The sequence below is a fragment of the Ranitomeya variabilis genome, chromosome 2 (assembly GCF_051348905.1).
Source record: "Ranitomeya variabilis isolate aRanVar5 chromosome 2, aRanVar5.hap1, whole genome shotgun sequence".
Lineage (NCBI taxonomy): Eukaryota > Metazoa > Chordata > Amphibia > Anura > Dendrobatidae > Ranitomeya > Ranitomeya variabilis.
This window is the reverse complement of record NC_135233.1, coordinates 675,545,422-675,564,051: the sequence shown is the minus strand read 5'-3', so window position 1 is coordinate 675,564,051 and position 18,630 is coordinate 675,545,422. Positions and strand designations below refer to the sequence as shown.

Below are 18,630 nucleotides of genomic sequence, written 5' to 3'. Positions count from 1 at the left end.
TTGTACTTCATGTTAGTGGTAACATTTATTAAATATGAAATGTGAAAATATCAGAAGTTTAGACTGGTGAGCCATCAAAAATAAAATAATGATAATCACATTTTTTCCCACAAAATTGTTTTTCAGCCCAATTTTTTTTTTAATTTTCACAAGGTTAACAGGGGAAAATGGACCCCAAAATGTGTTGTGGAAGTTCTTCTGAGTACACCGATACCCCATATGTGGCCAAAAACTAATTTTGAGGCACAATGCAACACTCAGAAGGGAAGAAGCGCCATATTGGAGTTCAGATTTTGCTGGATTGGTTTGAGGGGGCCATGTCACATTGGCCGAGCCCCTGAGGAACCAGAACAACAGAAACCCCATAACTGACCCCATTTTACAAACTACATCTCTCAATGAATTCATCTAGTGGTGCAGTGAGCATATTAACACCACAAGTGGGTCACATAATTTTATACCATTGGGCAGTGAAGAAAAGAAAATTTACATTTTTACCATCAGAATTTTATTTTAGCCCTAGCTATTATATTTTCACACTGTGAAATGGGTAAAAATGGCACCAGAATGTGTGCACAATTTCTGCTGAACGTAGAACTACCCCACATGTGGATGTTCGGTACTACTTATCCATATGGCGAGACTATGGAGGGACGGAGCGCTATTTTCCTCCAGATTTTGCTAGAATAGTTTGCGGACCTCATATACAGAGCCCTTAAGTGCTAGAAAAGCAGAATTCCCACTCAAGTGACCCTGCCCCGCTCTGCGTAGCAAAAATGTTCATCTGCTATGAGAACCGGCAATGACAACCATAGGGGTCTCCTGGCATGCCAACCCATCAGCTTCCCACGATCATGCGACAAGGGTCTCCGATGGGTGGAGCCAATGACGTTCATCCAGTTTGCGTAACTTAAATGCCGCTGTTAACATGTTAACAGCCGCGGGAGGATAGCAATTCCAGTTAGGGTCACATGATCAGATCAGCTGTCATGTGCCGGAAAAGAGGGGGAGGCAATCTTTGAAGTACCTATATGGGGTTAAATGTATGAATTAGGGGCTCAATCAATTTTGCACTTGGGTTTCATGAAACATTTTGCACTATTTGACTTGTACAGGCTCCTTGTTTCCCTTCAAGTTATACTTTGATGTGGTCCGTGGTCAGAAATCAGCTGAAAGGAGCTCAGAAAAAGACAGATAAAAGAATTACAAACTTGTCATCAGACATAGCGGTCTGACTGATAGATTCTCAGTTAACTCATTCTGCAGCCATGAATAGACAGCGTCGATAAAGAGGCTATAGAAAGAATAGCGGTGCAAAATTCTTAATGGAACCAAAATTGTAGACATGATTTTTTTAAGGAAATTAAAAAAAAAAAATGTTTCAAACACCATACAAACATTACTTCTTATGCCTTTAAATAAATTAACATCTGTAAGCAGAACCACAATGATGCCATCACCGGGGATGCATGCCGGGCTATATCTGTTCCAGGCATCTACACAACGGGAGATATATATAATGATTTTTATCACAATTTTAAAGTTAGTCTTTGTCCCAATGAAATTGGTTTTGTTGGGTTCCACCCAATGTAATAATATTTCCACCCCTGTTTTTTATATAATTTATTGAGCAACCTCATGTGAATGGGAAGCAACAGTTATCATTTCATGACATTGTCCTCCCAGTCTGACTAATCAGACGTGTACATCACTGCGATGGAAACACCTTAGCTGACTTGCATAAAATATCTCCTACATCTGGATTAACACAAGGATACGGTCACAATTATTACATGCTCTGCTATAGAATTACAAAGAACAGTTGTAAGAAGTAACAATATTGTATCGCAGGGCTGAGGTATTTGTTGAAAGGGGTCCATAAGCGGAGACTCTCCTCACTTCTCCAGATGTAGACAACATGGAACCAAAACTACATACTGCCACTTGGAAATCTTGGGAAGTGGAAGCAGTTTCAACAGGACTGGATTCAGTATAAGATTAATCAGAAGCCAATAGGCCAGCAAATGGAAAGGTATAAATGATGCCTCAAAATATTTTACTGAACCCAAACAGATTGACCTGTCAGTACTTGAGCTATTCAATGTGGAATCCCATTTGTAATACGTGACCGCTGCAGCCAATCAAGACACTCAGTGGCCTCATGTCGTCTACCGCAGCATTACTGCTAAGGTTGAGTGATTGGCTGCAGTCCCATGAACAACCAATGGGAAAAGAAGAGAGGCAGGAGCTTCATCAGGCAAGGCTTGGTTTCTTCTTTTACACTATTGCCTGCATTGGCCCCACATTTGTCTGATACTGAACAACTCCTTTAAGGGCGTCATCACTAGTCACTTTTTTTTCTCCCTTATATGAAAACAGTGTTGTTTTTTTTCAGTGTGCTAGTCCTACTTTTGGTCTTTGAGACACTTTTTCCATTTCTTGTTGAATCCGTTCTCTCTCATGTGAAACCCCACACAAATTTAGCTCCTCCAGCCCATTAAACAGTACGATACGGACAGCACTCAGATGACATCCACATGGTATGGTCACAGGACCATTGACTAGCATTGGCAAAGTTGATCCATAACACAGAAAAAAAGTATAACAGGTCTCCAGACGGTCCAACAAAAAAGGACATATAAAAAAGCATTTTTTCTGTAATGGGTCCCCCATAAATAAATGGCATATGTGCCAAAAGCTCTTTCTGAGCTTCGGAGTTTCTGCTTAGATCCAAAACTCAGCAAAAAGACTCAGTGTCCAGTCCACACACTTGGAGGGTACGCTCCCAAGACGTCTTTTACATTCTGGCTAACTTGTCAAGTTTTTTTTATAAGTAAAACTCATTTCAGGAAATGATGGCATTGGTTTAAAATCCTAATAATAATAATAATAATAATAATAATAATAATAATCTTTATTTATATAGCGCCAACATATTCCGCAGCGCTTTACAGTTTAACAGTTTCAAACACAACAGTCATAAGTAACAATGTTAACAATACAGTAATAAAGCAGAATAAAGCAAAATAAGACGACCCTGCTCGTGAGAGCTTACAATCTACAATAAGGTGGCGGAGATACAAAGTACAGGTGTGTATTTACAGTGATGCATTTACAATGATGGTCCAGCCATCTTCAGGGGGTGGGGGGGGGGGGTAGATGGAGATAGCGAATGGGCTACACACACACAAACATAAAATGAGTTTGATTAGTGAAGGTGATAGGCCGCTCTGAACAAATGTGTTTTGAGCGAGCGCCTAAAACTATGCAAATTGTGGCTGGTCCGAATATCTTGGGGTAGAGCATTCCAGAGGATTGGCGCAGCACGGGAGAAGTCTTGGAGTCGGGAGTGTGAGGGACGGATTAGTGCAGAGGTTAGTCGAAAGTAGTTTGCAGAGCGCAGCGGTCGGTTAGGCCGATAGACAGAAATGAGGGAGGAGATGTAAGGGGGTGCCGCACTGTGGAGAGCTTTGTGGGTGAGAACAAGTACTTTGAATTGTATCCTGTAATGAATGGGCAGCCAGTGTAATGACTGGCGAAGAGCGGACACGTCTGAGTAACGATTAGCCAGATGGACAACCCTGGCTGCTGCATTAAGGATAGACTGGAGAGGGGAAAGTCGCGTGAGGGGGAGGCCAATTAATAGAGCATTACAGTAGTCCAGACGGGAGTGGATTAGGGCGACAGTGAGACTTTTTGTTGTCTCCATGGTGAGAAAAGGGCGGATTCTAGAGATGTTCTTTAGGTGTAAGCGGCACGAGCGGGCAAGAGATTGTATGTGGGAGGTGATGGAGAGATCAGAGTCAAACATAACACCCAAACAGCGCGCCTGCTGCCGGGGTGTTATTATGGTGCCACCCACGGAGAGAGAAATTTCAGATTTAGGGAGGTTAGTAGAAGGCGGGAGCAGAAGAAGTTCAGTTTTGGAGAGGTTGAGTTTCAGATAGAGAGCGGACATGATGTTGGAAACTGCGGACAGGCAGTCAGTAGCGTTCTGTAGTACAGCGGGGGTAAGGTCAGGGGATGACGTGTATAGTTGTGTGTCATCAGCATAAAGATGGTACTGAAAGCCAAATCTGCTGATGGTCTGTCCAATTGGGGCCGTGTAGACGGAGAAGAGAAGGGGGCCAAGGACTGAGCCCTGAGGTACCCCGACAGTGAGAGGAAGAGGAGATGAAGTGGAGCCAGAGAACAGAACACTGAAGGAGCGTTCAGAAAGATAGGAAGAGAACCAGGAGAGAGCAGTGTCCTTGATGCCTAGTGACTGGAGCCTAGAGAGTAGGAGAGGGTGGTCAACAGTGTCGAAAGCTGCAGAAAGATCGAGGAGAATGAGCAGAGAGTGGTCACCGTTACATTTTGCTGTCAGAAGGTCATTGGTCACCTTGATGAGTGCAGTTTCTGTTGAATGTAGGGGGCGGAACCCGGACTGTGAAGGGTCTAGGAGGGAGTGAGTGGAGAGGTAACGGGTAAGACGGGAGTAGACTAGGCGCTAGGAGTTTTGAGATGAATGGGAGATTGGAGACCGGTCTGTAGTTGTTTGTGCATGATGGGTCAAGGGTGGGTTTTTTTAGTAATGGAGTAATAGAGTGTTTGAAGGAGGAGGGAAAAATGCCGGAGGAAAGGGAGAGATTAAAAATTGTAGTTAGGTGAGTTGTGACGACTGGAGAGAGAGACTGGAGGAGGTGTGAGGGAATGGGGTCGGTGGTGCATGTAGTCGGACGAGAAGAGGAGAGGAGCTTGGAGACTTCTTCTTCTGTGATGGGATCGAAAGTGGAGAGTGAGCCAGGGGAGATGCAGGGAGGAATGGGAGTCATTGCACTTGGTGTCTGGGAGCGGATTTCCTGACGGATATTGTCTATTTTCTCTATAAAGTGGGAGGCCAGGTCATCATCACAAATGTCTGTGATAGGGTCTTGTGCTTTTGGCCTGAGGAGGGAGTGGAAGGTGTTAAAAAGTTTCTTGGGGTTGTTGGATAGTGAGGAGATCAGGGTGGTGTAGTAGGACTGTTTGGCGAGGTGAAGGGCAGAGTTATAGGTCCTTAGTATAAATTTGAAGTGGATGAAGTCTTCTGGTGTGCGTGTTTTCCTCCATAAACGTTCAGCACACCTAGAGCATCGCTGGAGAAATCGGGTTTGCGATGTGAGCCAGGGCTGTTTCACTCTGTGTTTGGAGGTTCTGAGGGTGAGGGGAGCTACTTGGTCAAGGGTGCTTCTAAAGGTACCGTCACACTAGGCGATATCGCCAGCGATCCGTGACGTTGCAGCGACCTGGATAGCGATATCGTTGTGTTTGACACGCAGCAGCGATCTGGATCCCGCTGTGAAATTGCTGGTCGCTGCTAGAAGGTCTGCACTTTATTTGGTCGCTAGGTCGCCGTGTATCGCCGTGTTTGACAGCAAAAGCAAGGATACCAGCGATATTTTACACTGGTAACCAGGGTAAACATCGGGTTACTAAGCGCAGGGCCGCGCTTAGTAACCCGATGTTTACCCTGGTTACCAGCGTAAAAGTTAAAAAAACAAACAGCACATACTCACCAGCGCGTCCCCCAGCCTCTGCTTCCTGACACTGACTGAGCGCCGGCCCTAAACTGAAAGTGAAAGCACAGCGGTGACGTCACCGCTGTGCTGTTAGGGCCAGAGCTCAGTCAGTGTCAGGAAGCAGAGGCTGGGGGACGCGCTGGTGAGTATGTGCTGTTTGTTTTTTTTACTTTTACGCTGGTAACCAGGGTAAACATCGGGTTACTAAGCGCGGCCCTGCGCTTAGCAACCCGATGCTTACCCTGGTTACCCGGGGACCTCGGCATAGTTGGTCGCTGGAGAGCGGTCTGTGTGACAGCTCTCCAGCGACCAAACAGCGACGCTGCAGCGATCGGCATCGCTGTCGCTATCGCTGCAGCGTCGCTTAATGTGACGGTACCTTAAGAGTGTCATTGTAGTGATGTACAGCCAGATCAGGACAGGAAATAGAAGAGATTGGGGACAATGATGAGTGTAAGGAGTCTGAAAGTGTATGAGGGTTAATGGCATGTAGATTTCTGAATGTGTGGGAGGTAGGAGAGTGCTGGGGGGGGCGAGGAGTTGTGAGTGTGAAGGATAGAATGTTGTGGTCAGAGAGGGGAAGCGGTGAGTTATCTAGGCAAGAGATTGAACAGAGCCGGACAAAGACCAGGTCCAGGGTGTTACCGTCTTAGAAACTTAGAAACTTAAATTTGTAGCATCTCCAAGTGGAAGATGCCAGAATAATGGTCAGGTCACATCCTTTGAAACCTAACTATGTTAAAAGACAATTAAAACCCCGAACATATGAACAGCAAGTCGTTTTGCCATAGAAAAGCATATATTCAACCATCGGAGCATTTTTGGGGTGCTTTTTCCTTAGGGTATTAGAACATGACTATTTTTTTTAAGCAAGTCCATTTGAAAAAGCATTAACTAAACATGTGCAGGTCTAAGAAACATCTACTTGCTGCTCACATGTTCAGCCCCTTGAGCATCTGTTAACCATTTTTGGCCTCCATGAGTTACAAGAAGTCACCCGACCATTCTTAACAGGGTTTCCGATCTGAAGATGCTCCCCAGTTTTTTATTGAAAAAGCGCTAGATAATTTTTGAATGGAATTCTTACAAAAATCGACGAGAAAATGTTCGGTAATCTCTAGCAAAACAGGTGGCACAAAAAGTACTGGAAGAGTGCTTAAAACAAGAAAAAGATGTGTGTGTGTGTGTATATATATATATATATATATATATATATATATATATATATATATATATATATATATATATATATATATATATATATATAGCACATCGTGATTACTCGCTAATCCTGCCCCCTGCACCGTAGCTCTGCCCCCACCGCATCACCACACATAATCCCACCCACCACCCCATTATTACACACAATCCCGCCCCCCACATAATCCCGCCCCCACCACATCACCACACACAATCCCACCCCCCACCACATCACCACACACAATCCCGCCCCCACCACATCACCACACACAATCCCACCCCCTCACCACATTATCACACATAATCCCACCCCCCACCACATTACCACACACAATCCCGCCCCCCACCACATTACCACACACAATCCCGCCCCCCCACCACATTACCACACATAATCCCGCCCCACCACATTACCACACACAATCCCGCCCCCTCACCACATTACCACACACAATCTCGCCCCCTCACCACATTACCACACACAATCCCGCCCCCCACCACATTACCACACACAATCCCACCCCCTCACCACATAACCACACACAATCCCGCCCCCCCACCACATTACCACACACAATCCCGCCCCCCACCACATTACCACAATCCCACCCCCTCACCACATAACCACACACAATCCCGCCCCCACACCACCACACATAATTCCGCCCCCCACATCACCACACATAATCCCGCCCTACCACATTACCACACATAATCCCGCCCCCCACCCCATCACCACACATAATCCCGCCCCCCACCCCATCACCACACATAATCCCGCCCCCCACCCCATCACCACACATAATCCCGCCCCCCACCCCATTACCACACAATCCCGCCCCCACCACATCACCACACATAATCCCGCCCCTCACCACATCACCACAGATAATCCCGCCCCATCACATCACCACACATAATCCCGCCCCCCACCACACATAATCCCGCCCTCCACCACATTAGTATACATAATCCCACCCCCCCACCACATTAGATAGCAATGAGCGTGCCGAGCGTTAGCTGGCTGGAAACAGCTAGTATATATTATATAATATATATATATATATATATATTATATAATATATATATATATATATATATATATATATATATATATATATATATATATATATATATATATATATATATATATATATATATACACACACACACGTGCACACTATATATACACACAAGAAAAAAAATGGAGATTGCTTAAGCCATTAGAAAAACTCTGTAGGTATGCCGCCTGGAAAAGACGTCGTGTGTGTCTATAGCCTTGTATTACGAAGCTGCGTTAAAGGATTTCAAATATTTTTTCTACTCAAGACTAGACACTATAATACATAAAGTGTATTCTAAAAAAGAAACATAATATATCAATCTATCCTTGGCAACCAATCACATCACAGCTCTTAACCCCTATGAAAAACGAAAGCTGAAGCCTTATTGGCTACTGTGAATACTGACTCCTAACGAGCTCTCCGACCCCCACATTATTTAGGACTGCTCCGACTGTACTGAGGCTCACGTATACGAAGGGTTGACAATAGGGGGGCGCCGGACATCAGACTTTAGGTTTGCTACCATTATGGATTTTGGTAGCATATAAGTACACGGTAACCATGGGGAGCATAGGACTAGGAGACACCATAACACCTTTCAATAACTATCATTACTTCAACTTCTTCAAACAAGTTTACAGAAACTATACAGCCGACATCCTTGTTCCCAGGAAAGACTGCATTTACACAAGGTGGAGTCCCATTTGTGGCTCCAAGCTGTCACTTTGTAGAGAAATAGAGTTTATAACTTTTGTGCCACTGACCAAAGCAAATCGGATGTATAAATATAACTCTAAGAACCCATCAGCTGTCCTGTACAGTAGAAGAAAAAGTTCATGACGCACGCTTTGATGTTACAGATTTTTTGCACCATTTCTGCACCTATTAAGTAAATTAGGTTACTTGCGGTTTTTCATTTTTTTTTACGTGCTTTTTCATGTTTTTGTCTCTTGCTGGTATGTCATGCTTTCAATAAAGCTATTTTGTTGTTGATACATACGGCATTTGTCTTTGACAAAACTTTATTGATTCAGAGTCATGTGCAGATTACATGCGGTTTTTATGTTTTCGCATGTGTGTTCTTTACTTGCAGATTTTCCGCACCTAATACAGGTCTATGGGAAATAAATGCACATAAAACTCATTGTTCCTGCAATAGAAATGGATATGCTGCGGATTTGAAACGTGCACTGCAGGTCAGTTTATGCTGAGGTGAAAAAAATTAAAAAAAAAGCACCATTTTGACTCTCACGCTGCCCCTAGTGATAGAATACATAAAAAATAAAAAGACTGAAAATCTAATATACAGGTCCTTCTCAAAAAATTAGCATATAGTGTTAAATTTCATTATTTACCATAATGTAATGATTACAATTAAACTTTCATATATTATAGATTCATTATCCACCAACTGAAATTTGTCAGGTCTTTTATTGTTTTAATACTGATGATTTTGGCCTACAACTCCTGATAACCCAAAAAACCTGTCTCAATAAATTAGCATATCAAGAAAAGGTTCTCTAAATGACCTATTACCCTAATCTTCTGAATCAACTAATTAACTCTAAACACATGCAAAAGATACCTGAGGCTTTTAAAAACTCCCTTCCTGGTTCATTACTCAAAACCCCCATCATGGGTAAGACTAGCGACCTGACAGATGTCAAGAAGGCCATCATTGACACCCTCAAGCAAGAGGGTAAGACCCAGAAAGAAATTTCTCAACAAATAGGCTGTTCCCAGAGTGCTGTATCAAGGCACCTCAATGGTAAGTCTGTTGGAAGGAAACAATGTGGCAGAAAACGCTGTACAACGAGAAGAGGTGACCGGACCCTGAGGAAGATTGTGGAGAAGGACCGATTCCAGACCTTGGGGAACCTGAGGAAGCAGTGGACTGAGTCTGGTGTGGAAACATCCAGAGCCACCGTGCACAGGCGTGTGCAGGAAATGGGCTACAGGTGCCGCATTCCCCAGGTAAAGCCACTTTTGAACCATAAACAGCGGCAGAAGCGCCTGACCTGGGCTACAGAGAAGCAGCACTGGACTGTTGCTAAGTGGTCCCAAGTACTTTTTTCTGATGAAAGCAAATTTTGCATGTCATTCGGAAATCAAGGTGCCAGAGTCTGGAGGAAGACTGGGGAGAAGGAAATGCCAAAATGCCTGAAGTCCAGTGTCAAGTACCCACAGTCAGTGATGGTGTGGGGTGCCATGTCAGCTGCTGGTGTTGGTCCACTGTGTTTCATCAAGGGCAGGGTCAATGCAGCTAGCTATCAGGAGATTTTGGAGCACTTCATGCTTCCATCGGCTGAAATGCTTTATGGAGATGAAGATTTCATTTTTCAGCACGACCTGGCACCTGCTCACAGTGCCAAAACCACTGGTAAATGGTTTACTGACCATGGTATTACTGTGCTCAATTGGCCTGCCAACTCTCCTGACCTGAACCCCATAGAGAATCTGTGGGATATTGTGAAGAGAAAGTTGAGAGACGCAAGACCCAACACTCTGGATGAGCTTAAGGCCGCTATTGAAGCATCCTGGGCCTCCATAACATCTCAGCAGTGTCACAGGCTGATTGCCTCCATGCCACGCCGCATTGAAGCAGTCATTTCTGCCAAAGGATTCCCGACCAAGTATTCAGTGCATAACTGAACATTATTATTTGATGGTTTTTTTGTTTGGTATTAAAAAACACTTTTATTTGATTGGTCGGGTGAAATATGCTAATTTATTGAGACAGGTTTTTTGGGTTATCAGGAGTTGTATGCCAAAATCATCAGTATTAAAACAATAAAAGACCTGACAAATTTCAGTTGGTGGATAATGAATCTATAATATATGAAAGTTTAATTGTAATCATTACATTATGGTAAATAATGAAATTTAACACTATATGCTAATTTTTTGAGAAGGACCTGTATAAAGCTGAATGTGTGTATGTGTGTGTATATGTGTGTGTGTGTGTGTGTGTGTGTGTGTGTGTGTGTGTGTGTGTGTGTGTGTGTGTGTGTGTGTGTGTGTGTGTATGTATGTATGTATGTATGTGTGTATGTCCGGGATTGGCATCTGAACCGTCGCAGCTACAGCCACAAAATTTTTCACAGTCACACGTCTGGACCCCGAGAGCGTCATAGGCTATGTTGTGAGGTGAAATTTTAACCCCGCGCTTTCCAATTCACCAAACAATTTTGCCCCTATCTACATAATGGGGAAAAAGTGAAAGGAAAAGTGTTGGAGGCGTCGCAGCTACAGGCACAAAATTTTGCACAGTCACACGTCTGGACCCTGAGAGCGTCAAAGCTATGTTGTGAGGTGAAATTTTAACCCCGCGCTTTCCAATTCACCAAACAATTTTGCCCCTATCTACATAATGGGGAAAAAATGAAAGGAAAAGTGTTGGAGGCAAATTAACAGCTGCCAGATGTGAACAAGGGGGACTTAAAGAATGAGAGCGATGGCGCCAAAGAGTATATACTGTACAGTTGCTAAGGTGGGGCCCCGACATGGGATAATCACCACACCACCACGGGGATATGAACACACACACAAAATGCGCCACACACTACCACATGCTCGAACACATATACCACCCTCAGCGCACATTTCACCACACATACACCAACCTCGCCACATAAAAGTAGAAACACAAAAGTCGCCGCTCAAAACTCGCCACGTGCAAAACTCTCCACATGCAAAACTCGCCACACGTGCAAAACTCACCTCATGGAAAACTCGCCACACGCAAAACTTGCACACGCAGAAAAATTGCCACATGCACAAAAGTTGCAACACATGCAAAAGTTGCACATACTCAAAAGGCACCACACATAAAACTCGCCACGCGCAAAACTCGCCATGCGCAAAACTTGCTGCACACAACTTGCTACACTAACCTGTCACATGCAACTCGACACACAAAAAGTTGCTACACGCATGTCGCCACAAAAAACTCATCTCACAAAAGTCCCTACATGCATGTCGCCACACGCAACTCAACACACACAACTTGACACACGAAACTCGCCCTAAAACACACACAAGTCTGGTATTATCCTTCAAAAATAAAAATCTGATTAATAAGCAGACAAACTACAAGAGCAACAAATGTACCATATAGGAATCCGGCAGCTGTCAGTCACATGACCAGTCTATTATGTGTATGTGTGAGCTAATATATACTGCCAGGGGGTGGGCTTACTGTTGGCTGGGGATTTATCAGGCTGCCATTTTAGCTTACAAATACTGAGGTAAAAATACTGACCAAATAACGTGTGAACGAGGGCTAATACAGGAGGAGATGACATACAGATATATACTATATACAGGAGGAGATGACACACAGGTATATACTATTTACAGGGGAGATGACACATGTATATACTATATACAGGAGATGACACACAGATATATACTATATACAGGAGAGATGACACACAGGTATATACAGTACTATACAGAGGAGATGACATACAGGTACATACTACATACAGCAGGAGATGACATACAGGTATATACTATATACAGGAGGAGATGACACACAGGTATATACTATATACAGGAGCAGATTACCTACAGGTATATAGTATATACAGGAGGAGATGACATACAGGTATATGCTATGTATAGGAGGAGATGACATACAGGTATATACTATATACAGGAGGAGATGACACACAGATATATACTATATATAGGTGAGATGACACAGGTATATACTATATACAGGAGATTACATACAGGTATATCTAATATATAAAGCTGAATGTGTGTATGTATGTATGTGTGTATGTCCGGGATTGGCATCTGCACCGTCGCAGCTACAGCCACAAAATTTTGCACAGTCACACGTCTGGACCCCGAGAGCGTCATAGGCTATGTTGTGAGGTGAAATTTTAACCCCGCGTGTTCCAATTCACCAAACAATTTTGCCCCTATCTACATAATGGGGAAAAAGTGAAGGGAAAAGTGTTGGAGGAAAATTGACAGCTGCCAGATGTGAACAATGAGGACTTAAAGAATGAGAGCGATGGCGCCAAAGAGTATATACCGTACAGTTGCTAAGGTGGGGCCCCGACATGGGATACTCACCACACACGGGGATATGAACACAAACACAAAATGCGCCACACACTACCACGTGCTTGAACACATATACGACCCTCAGCACACATTTCACCACACACACACCAACCTCGCCACATAAAAGTCGAAACACAAAAGTCACCACTCAAAGCTCGCAACGCGCAAAACTCGCTACATGCAAAACTCGCCATATGCAAAACTAGGCTCACGCAAAACTCGCCACACGTGCAAAACTCACCTCATGGAAAACTCACCTCATGCAATACTTGCACACAGAAAAATTGCCACATGTACAAAAGTTGCAACACATGCAAAAGTTGCCTCACACAAAACTTGCACATACTCAAAACGCACCACACATAAAACTCGCCACGCGCAAAACTCGCCATGCACAAATCTTGCTGCACACAACTTGCTACACTAACCTGTCACATGCAACTCGACACACAAAATGTTGCTACACGCATGTCGCCACACAAAACTCATCTCACAAAAGTCGCTACATGCATGTCGCCACACGCAACTCAACACACACAACTTGACACATGAAACTCGCCCTAAAACACACACAAGTCTGGTATTGTCCTTCAAAAATAAAAATCTGATTAATAAGCAGACAAACTACAAGAGCAACAAATGTACCATATAGGAAATACGGCAGCTGTCAGTCACATGACCTGTCTATTATGTGTATGTGTGAGCTAATATATACTGCCAGGGGGGAGGGCTTCCTGTTGGCTGGGGATTTATCAGGCTGCCAATAGCAACCAATCACAGCTCAGCTTCTATTTTGCTACAGTTAATTAACCTGAGCTCTGATTGGTTAATATAGGCAACAAAGACATTCTCAGTATAACAAAGCTAATATATGTTGTGAAATTCTTCTATTAGCTTAGTTTTTGCCTTTTAATAATTACATTTCTATCTATTTGTTTTGTGGTTTTTGTGTGCAGAATAAATTTTTGTTAACACATTCTATTTTGCTAGCAGCAAATAATAAATAAGATATCGTAAGTACAAGTAGAACATCAACCTAAAGGACCCGACTGTCTTTACACATCACTGAATGCGAGTCCTGTGTCCTGCAGTCTGTTGTAGCCAAGGCTTATGCTTTGATTACAAGGAGCAGAGGTAAGGCACACTGGAGATTGTGTTGTGCCGTCTCCTCTGGGACGCTAATGGTTCAAGAACAGCACTGCTAGGCATGTAATGATGCGATTTATTTCTGTACCTCCAAGGGACAGGCTCACTGCATGAACAAAAGTGCTGCATTACCACAGATCTGCAGGATACTGGATGCAATGCTTGCTCACCAATGATATCTTATGGTATAAGAAATATATTCTAGCATCAACGTCCTCTTCAATTAAAATAGGTATGTTTTTATTTCAACATCTGAAAATTGTTAAAAAAGACAACCACATAAAACTGCTAAGTAACTTGTCTGCAGTTTTAATTTTGTATGTTTTTGTCATTTTGAGACGCTGGAATTAAGAAATTATTTTTATCCGAGGAGATTTTGGCATTTTAATATAAGTATTTCTTTCTTGCAGAAGAACCATTTGCAGCAAAGCAAAAAAAAGATGTACCAGTCCAAAAAAAATGTAAACAACATATTAAACTTTATTATTAAAACCATAACAAACCGGTATAGGCACAGATGTAGGGATAAACCATGTGTAACTTTCTGCTGTATATCAAGGCACACAACACCTCCCAGAAACTCCAAAAGTGTAAATATGAAAAATCATTTCCTTAATAAGAGCGTAAAAAATATATTCTGCCATAATTAATAGCGTGGTGAAGATACCGCAGAATTATAAAAAAAAAATATATATATATATGGCACTATTGCTACAGATATACTACTACAAATCACGTGCAAGCGTACGTCTCGGAAAATTGCAGATGGATATAACGACATTAATTGCTGTATGTTTCCACTGCCATATTGTAATACCACACGCCCAATTGGAAGCCATCAAATTATCTGAAGTTAGTATTTACCGCAGCTCAAGGGAGAATCAAGAGAGGTGTGTGTGCCTTGATATACAGCAGCAAGTTACACATGGTTTATCCCTACATCTGTGCCTATACCTGTTTGTTATGGTTTTAATAATAAAGTTTAATATGTTGTTTACATTTTTTTGGACTGGTACATCTTTTTTTGCTTTGCTGCAAATGGTTCTTTGATTTCTCATAGTGATGTGTCCATGACTTTAATCCACCACACGATATAAAATAAGGGTAGCTACCCAATTATTGGGACATTATCAATATGTGTGTTTGTTGGTGGAGTATATTGCATTTAACATTTTAAAATAGTAGAAACACCCCACAAAGCGACTAAGGGTCTTTGTCTGAAACGAGTCTGTGGTTTTTATTATTTGTGGTGTGTTTCTATGATTTTAAAATATTGGAAGACTGAAATACTTATTTTTAGTCAAAAAGAAATTGCTGCTGGAATATATGTCTTATACTATTTAAGTCACTGCTGGCAATTCTGTTTTCTATCACGATTCCCAGGATCAATATCTAAGAACATCTGACTGGTGAGCGTACTCTCTCCTTACTTTCATATTGTATGAATGTCATTTGTACTCGAGCAATAATGGACCTTTCTAAATTTTTGTGTCATGTTATTTCTGTACTCAAGCAGACCTCAGTAGCAGCAATATTAGTAGACAAATCCATCTGACCTGTTTATCGGTAGTTCTTGGGTGCACTGGATGGCGTAATACAATTCCTGACAAATGTTAGACTAATGCTTAATCACCAAGTGCTCGCCTAATGTGTATCTGGTGACCACTTAGAACCAGCTAAGAGTCCCAGAATAAAGTAGAGGTCAGATATGTATTCAACGTCTATTCCAAATGTCAACCTTTGGTTTGGCAATTCACCATATGGCCGTCCTAAATGACCAGCTTTATAATAAAACTGAAGAGTAATGGTTCGCTGCTGTCCTACATAAAACAGTGTCCTGGAGCCTATTAGAAACTGAAAATATTTGTTTCACTTGTCTCACCATCCCCAATAGTTACACAGTAATCATTATTTTTTATTTAATGGCCTCCGGCTTGGTCACAAGCCATGGCGACTTACTGGATGAACTCTGTAGGAAGATCAATCTTGTACCAGCCTGGAAAGCTCCACCAGGGTCTTCTCTGTTGTTATCTTGATAGTACAAACCAATCGGTTGCTGGTCTTCCTCTTCGCCTTGTTCCTTCTATTTTTCCGATCATGAGGCTCTCTCGCATGTTGTATCCAAGGTAGTCAAGTCATAGCTTGGTGATACTTGCTTCGAGTGACATGTCTGGCTTTGACATGTCTGAATGACTTATTCCAAAATGGAATTGTTTGTTCTTCTTTCCATCCATGGTTGATTATATAGGTTTATGGATGTAAACATTACAGCCAGAATGACAAATCCATTGCTTAGATTGCATTTGTGATTCATTTAATGGTGAGTCGGATGCCAGGATATACCCTTTTACATTTTGGCATATGCTTAAAGGGGCACAGAAATGGGATCGATTTAGACTAGTTCATAGCAGAGACTCGCTCACCTGCGCCTTACGGAATCCATTAAAAATTATAAGTTCAATCTCTGGATCAAGAATTGTAAGAGAGGCATGCAAGTGCAAGTGAAACTGCATCCCTTTCACCGCAGTGAGGTCATGGGTCTTGTGGGTATGAATGCATCACAATGGTATTTGCACTTGGTTGAGAACATGATGCCAATTTACTATTAACCACGAACCCTTCCAAACATAGAATACATTTACAACATAAATTTTCTGTGTTGTGCATCCATGAGGCACTAGACCGGTCAAGACTTAAGCCATAGTCTTACCACACTCCCTTGCTTCTATTGACTTATTCCAAGCTCACATCTTACACTGTATGCAGCAAATATGTATTCAGGGTACATAGTCCATCGCTGCTATGAGATGGCGTTAACTAGCAGATGCAAACCGCCTTCCTTGGCACCTTCACTCTTACTGGTTATAAACATAAAACTTAGTTTGTAGCGCTAAACGGAACAAATAAAAAAAAAAGAAGAGTGACTTCATAAAATCCCAAAATGCTAAAGACAAATCAAAACTAAAACAATCCAACAAATTGGAGCTCGGGGCTCAATACATTTTTAGAATGTGTAAAAGTAATTATTCCCCAGTGCATTCGTTCCATTCTACAAGATGACTGCGAACTGCGAGATTATTATGTTAAAGTATGAATTTCAACATGATAAATCTGTGTTTTCAGTTGATTGGTGCCACTGCTAGCTCATCACCTTATGATGGAACTTCTTCTACGTGAATGTTCAAAGTTGTTGTAGGTTTCGGCTGTATTCATGCATCCATTATATAGCTTCATCTTTTTTCTCTCATGTGTCATCCGATTTGAATCCATGTTTCACAGATAGACTGTAATGATCAACTGTAATCCAGAAGCACCAATCAGGATAGGACGTGCTCTGAACCTCATGGATCGGACACACAGATGATCATTTGGAAAGAAAGATCATCCATTTTTGTCCCGAAAACAAAAGATGGTTTTTCATCTGCATGGTGCTTTGTAGGTCTGTTGTTCCATGTATGAATGTCAACTATACATACTTTTTCTTTGCGCCTTAGGTTTTAGGATGTTCACCATTTTGGTCCATACCACTTTCTGATATCTTTTTATTCCATTTTTTGTAGTGGTGATGTGACAAAAAAAAACAGCAATTTGGCCTTTTCATTTTTTTTTCCATTTTGGTATACACCATATGAGATATTTTCTCTAGATTTGATTAATTTGGTGGATGGACATTCACGCACATGGCAATACCAAATTTTTTTTTTCGCCGGTGGGGGGTGTTTGGGGAAGAGATTGAGCATTTATGTTTTTGGAAAGGGGGTGATTTATACTTTAGGGCGATTTATATTTTTAAGTTAAAAAATAATATGGCAAAAAAAAAATTATATATATTTTGACAAAGTCACTGGCTTTGTGGAGGAAGGGAGGTACGTGTGACTGCGCATGCAGCGATCAGTGATGTGAAACAGGAATGTTTTTGTGTTTCCAGCATACTAGGTGCTGAGAGGCCATGTACAGAGTTTAATGAGCCGGTGCCATGTGAGCACCCGCAGCGCGGGTGAGAAGGTGATCATGGTACCCAAATTCCCAGCAGGACCTGAAGGTGTATGAGGACCTGCAGTGAGGTCATGATCACATGACCAGTACAAGTGATAAATACCTGGACTTGTGGTTCAGTTGGGGTGTTGGGTGGCTTCCATAGGAGCTAAGGACGCTGTGTGCATTACCTGCAGTGCAGCCTGCAGGACGAGGACTCTGATGGACTTTATCTTTGTTTTACCTTTTTGCCAGAAAGGCTTTGTTTGATTTCATGAACCCTGCGAAGGTTTATGCTGTCCAAAATAAACCAGCAGGTGAATTTCTACTAGGACTGGTCCTGTGTCTACCTTTGTGAAGCAGCGGAGCGAGTCAACCCCTCACAATATATTATATAATTTATAAGTACTTTTTAAGAGACTTAAATCTTTGATCCCTTAATCAGTTACACAATACACTGAAATTATACAGTATTGCAGACTAGTGTATATTTACTTGTGTAGCTGTACGAACATTGATGACCCTGGGGCCTTTAGTAGGCCCTCAGCTGCCATAACAACCTGCTGGCGTCTTGCAGCGTCAGAAGCGCCCTCTTCTTCACATTTGAAAGTGTAAACTGTTGTGAT

The 18,630-nt window shown here is 42.3% G+C and overlaps 1 protein-coding gene across 4 annotated transcripts in view; it reads right to left on the bottom strand.

Annotated features, from left to right (window-relative positions):
* Positions 1 to 18,630, bottom strand: part of MAP7 (microtubule associated protein 7) — a 186,019-nt gene that overhangs the window by 146,827 nt on the left and 20,562 nt on the right. The gene's annotated exons all lie outside the window — the stretch shown is intronic.